This window comes from Astatotilapia calliptera, chromosome 19 (assembly GCF_964374335.1).
Source record: "Astatotilapia calliptera chromosome 19, fAstCal68.1, whole genome shotgun sequence".
Lineage (NCBI taxonomy): Eukaryota > Metazoa > Chordata > Actinopteri > Cichliformes > Cichlidae > Astatotilapia > Astatotilapia calliptera.
The window spans coordinates 2888005-2893651 of record NC_137440.1 but is presented as its reverse complement, the minus strand read 5'-3'; positions in this window follow the sequence as shown (position 1 = coordinate 2893651).

Genomic DNA, 5647 nt, shown 5'->3' with positions numbered 1-5647 from the left:
TGTAAAGTTGGTCAGAAGGTTCCTTTGTGAGTGCGCATGCGCCATTAGCGTGCTGCCTGCTGTAACCCCTAATTTCCCTCGGGATGAATAAAGTATTCTGATTCTGATTCTGAAATAGGTCTGTGTGAAATGTAAGTGAAAACAGGATGCAATGACAGCATTCAGACAAGCAGAAGCCTGGCTACTGGTTTCTTTTAACAAAACCCTGACAGCAAACGTCACCAAATGCTGTGTTCTCGATTCTTACCTGATATAGCATCAAACTGTTGCTTTCACATCTTAACAAATGTTTTCAGTGGGTGAAAAGTACCATAACTTCTCTGCTTCTGAGCCATACCAATGGATGTTAAATAAAAGTAACATTAAAAAAATCTATCATTGAGGATTTGCTGTTTGTTTGTTTGTTCTGGGTTTTTTGTGAAAACAGTGATAGTAATATCAAAATTAAGAAAAGCAATGGGAAGGGACATATAGGATTTTGGAGCGTGATGTCACGAGAGGGGGCGTGACCAGGTTTTTTGGTCGAGTCGCCATGTTAGTAGGCCAAACAAAGCGAACGTGCTGTGTTGTTGGTTGCAACGTTAGTGGTCAATAAAGAGATGCTGTAAAGCGTGTTCATGTAAACATCGTCGGGTCTGCCGTGATACGTTTACAATGGGACTTGTAACATAAACAAAATACACTTCAGCTAAATACTTCTAATTTATTTTACCAAACAACGAGGAGCCGCACTATAAGGACTAAAGAGCCGCAGGTTGCCGACCTCTGATCTAGAGCCGAGGAAAAAAAATCAAAGGAGTGAGACCCATATGAGCATACAGAGTTGAGTAAGGACGTGCTGCCCAACTTTCATCGCGCACATATTTATTATTATATGGTCCTAAGTTGTAGTGCATACACTCACAAAATGTTTAGTAACTTCAGACCCCTGCAACAAGCCCAGGTCCAGTTTACTTTGGTGATTTGGACTATTCCATTTCACAGCTGTTGTTAATTTTTTTCCCTTTGCGTTGGCCTGCGCAGGAGATAATCTATTTATTGTTTCAGGTTGTAGTATTACACAACATTTTCAGATCTAATAGAAATAAAATGAGTGTTTTGTAATTCATTCAATTTATTATCTGTATTTATAACTGGCATTATTGTTTCATTCTATTATAGAATCTTACAAGAAAGAGGCAAAATTGTATTCCATTATGCTTTATTAGCTGCTTCGGTGAAAAACAAATCAACAATGCAAAAAAAATAATAATTTCAAAACAACATACTGGAAAACCGTTATTCATCTCTTGATTGCTTCAATACAACACTTGGGCACATATAAGCGGGACTTTTCGTGGCTGTTTTGATATCGCTGTCTCTGTTAACCGATCAAATCTCGCCGTGGTAGCAGCTTTACACTCGGTATGACCCAGGTTGATAGAGGGGCCCAGTCTGGATCGCATTCCAGCATTTTGTAGGCCGGTTTTCCTACAAAACACAACAAACATTAGCCCGCAAAGCCACAGTGAACAAAGCAGCATAGCGCAACGAATTCAATTCAAATTAAGACTTATTTGTAACCTACATCAACAATTATGTTATGATAAATTACGTAGTAACTACAACAGAAGACTTACCTTTGTGGAAATGCTTGGAGCAGACTAACATGTGAGCTGGAGTGTTCTGGGACGTTATGTTTGGTCTTCGAATGGCTGCAATCCAGGCCATCCGTCGGTTCTGTTACTTCGGAAACATGGCTCGAACAATTTCTCTTCCACTACGTAATCCGATAACAACGATCTCTTTACCCGTCGGCTTCCCGTGGCTGTCATGCAACCGGCTATTGCAGTTAATAATACAACATCTTCTTGCCATTTTTTGTGTTTCTTTTTATCGCTGTGTGACTGTTTTCATGTGCTAGTACTGCTTGCCACTCGTTCCCAGAATCCTTTGCGGTTTTACCCCTGAATGACGTCACATTTTCAATCTCTATAGAGATCGAAAATATGACGTCATTTCCGGGGTAAAACCGCAAAGGATTGTAGGTACGAGTGGCCAGTGCGCACGGGCCATAGACCCTGTGCACGAGATAATGCTAACCACTCACCACTGCTGTCATAAAAAAAATAAAATGATCAATTTTGACTTTTGAAGCTTGTAGATCGATTGGTTGTTTACATCAGTCAACACAAGCAGAACTTCATTACAAAATGAGAAGACACATCGGCAAATGTTCAGCATTCAAACTACAGGTGAACAATAGTCAAATGTTTCCAGTTATGTTGATATCAGCTAGCCAAGTACACACCTACACAGCATGTCAACAAACCATGAAAAAAAAGCCACAAAAAATAAATGTATCGTGCTGGTAAGTATTTCTATACATTAGTATTTACAAAGGGTATGTTGTGACTTACCTTCAAAATTACAGTGGTCCCTCGCTATAACGCCATTCGCCTTCCGCGGCTGTGCTGTTTCGTGGATTTTTTTAGTGCAATTTTGCATGCTTTTTTTTTTTTTTTACAGTGCATTGTGTTCTGTGTCCTGATTGGCTGCAGACCACTGTCGATCTCCTCCGTGCCCTCTCTCCTGCACAGTACAGAATCGCTACATCAATCGCTGATTCATTGATGTTGAATTATCTCGCAGCTGCTCTATTCCCATGTTCTGGACCTGAAAACAGGGTTTGATCTTTGGTTTCTTTCTATAATACTCGACTTATTTTTCTACAAAGGTTTGAACTTTGAGAGTGTTTAAACAACAGAGAAAAGTGTGAAAATGTTCATGCCTGTATGAGAAAAGTGTAAGTGTGTAGTGAGGGGCGTTACAGTCTTAAAACATCTATAATAATTGTAAAAAATAAAGTTGGCTACTTTGCGGATTTCACCTATCGCTGGTTATTTTTAGAACATAACATCCGCAATAAACGAGGGACCGCTGTATACAAATACTGAGAAATATAGAATTTGAATCCTTTCTCTCTTTTGTTCTGAGATGCGGGGGGAAAAAATATGCTGCCCCGACATCATGCCAGCGCATATTGGGAATGGCACAGGCACTGAGCGGTTTTCTATCGCCCATTTGCTGGGAGTAAGGGCGCCCTCCGTTTGCGAGGTGCGCCTGCTGCTTGCGGCGCAGAGAGGAGAGGGCGGGGCGGCGGGGGATTCTCGGGCTGGCTGGAGCAGCATCTAATAATCAACTCGCAAAATAAAACAAAAGGGGTAAAGGGCTCTGTTAGGTATTTTAGTACCATGGTAGCATTTACTGGATATTGTTTTATAGTGACATTATACAGGAAAACTCTGTCATTCAATAAGGCCCCTTTGTTTTAGTTATTTTTCTCTTTGACCCAAGAATTGATGTGTGAGAATCACAGGCTGGTACAAGGTTGAAATACCACAGAGATCACTCCCTCAGCTACATTAGTTTCTTAATCTTTTAGACGCCTGTTGAAGGCCAAATGGTTTGTTTCAGATTTCACTAATGAAAGAACTCTTCGTTTTGTGCCTTGAAAATATGTCGCTGAGATAATCACAATTGTAGCTGAACTAATAAACTACACAAAGGATGCTTCTTCACCCAAGGGCAGGAAGACGCTGCCTTATCTTGGTCTGTACTGGTTTAAACTGATAAATCTGCTGTCTCATGAATTTTACCCTCTATATAAACTGTTGTACTTGTGAATAAAGTTGAGTCACTTTGGGAAGACAATCTAAAGCAGTCTCTGTTTTCTTGTTCTCCCAAGCTGCTCCCGAGCTCGTACTAACACGCTGAATGGCATGCTTGAATATTACTTGAGAATATATTTGACTGTGTTACAGACTAAGGGACATTCTCTGCTGATAGGTGAAGGTGCATTCTCTGCTGATAGACGTCCACGCCTCGAAGGAAGTCGATCCACGGATTAGGCCCTGGAAACCGTTTCCTTCAGGCTCAATAACAATTTATAATTTACAGTTTGATGATTTAAAGTCTCACACACAACCCATCGAAAGGGGAGGGGGGCGGCTGCTTCCAAATAGAGCGCATTTCATTCATAATGATGTAAATCCAAGTCCATTATCTATTCATGATTTGAATCCTGGGTTGTGTGAAATCCCAGAAATAAACCCGAGACAAAGTGAATCTGTGAACTAAGGTGTAGGTCTATTAGGTTATGTTGTGGTGATCGGACAACATGACGGAGGGACTGGATTGCAGGGTAAGTCCTGAGACACACGGTAGTACAAGAAATCCCTTTCACTGGAAAGAACAGTGACTGTCGCTGCCCCCTCTGTCTTCCAGTACTCCAGAGCGAAGAGACAGGACGGCCGGGGACATCGCTGGGTTTTCTTTGCCTCGCTCCGATTTTAGTGGATTTTAATGCTGTGGGTGACGCCACTGGATTTTTTGTGTTGTTTTTATGTTTTTACTGTGTGTTCTCCCTGGCCAGGGGTGTTTAACTGTTTTAAAAAATAAATAAATTGTGAAATAAATTATATTTTCGTAATCGAGTTTTATATTGTTCTTTTGCCTTGGCTACTCCACTGCTCTGTCCGTTTTTTGAGGGGTTTCCCTTCACTTAGAATAAAACCACCTACATATCTGGCTATTCTGAACATGTCAGTGTCCTGTAACCATCCGTCGGTAAACTGGAACTGGGCTTGTTGCAGGGATCTGAAGTTACTAAACACTTCATGAGTGTATGCACTCACACTTAAGACCATATAATTATAAATATGAGCGTGATGAAAGCTGGGCAGCACGCTAACGGCCACTCTTATGCTTGTATGGGTCTAACCCTTTCACTCCTTTGATTTTTTTTCCTCGTACCTTTTTTTTTTTTTTTTTTTTGCCTTTTCATCAAGTCTGTCTGTGTCAGACCTGCCGCTTTCTCCTTCGTTTTGTACATAACTGTTTTGGGGGCAAATAATATGCAAGTAGGGATTAAAACTGCAGAATGAATGGTTACCGGTGATGGAAATGCTAGCGCTTGATGCAGTGTTTTGATTTTGCTGCTACTGGTACCTACAATGCAACGCGTGCAAGTCACGTGGTCTGTCAATCTCTATACATGTGTTTGTGTGTTCATTTGGCCCCATTGTACTTCTGTATGTTCTCATCCTCCTCCTTTTTGATGTTGTTATCTGCTAGGCTTTGGTCTTCTGCTCCTTGTCTGGTTTTTAACCATCTTTGATAGTGTCTCCTATTGGAACTTGGAAACAGGACCATGTTGCAGACTGTACAACGGTGCCCCGGAGACTATTCAACACATACTAGAAGGGTGTGAAAAAAAAAAAGTGGTCCCATTGGTCATGAGAGCATTAGGAGACAAAGTCTCCTAATGCATAAATGCAGGAGACATTGTCGCAGATTTCAGACACAACATCTCTAGTCTAGAAAAAAAAAGTCATTATCATATACTACACATTGAGAGGTTTTATTTGATATCACTCTCTTATTTATTTTTTTTAATCTTAACTCTTCATGTTCTCCCTGTGCTTCTTTGGAATACATTGTAGGAGGAGACCAGGTGTTTCCTACCACATACCAAAGACATGCTAGGTCAAATATGCTAGATTAATTGGTGATTCTAAATTGGCTGTGTGTCAGGGTCCTCTGAGCAACTATGGACTTATGTTATATTATATGTATTGTATATGTATTTTTGGTGTTGCTGCCACAA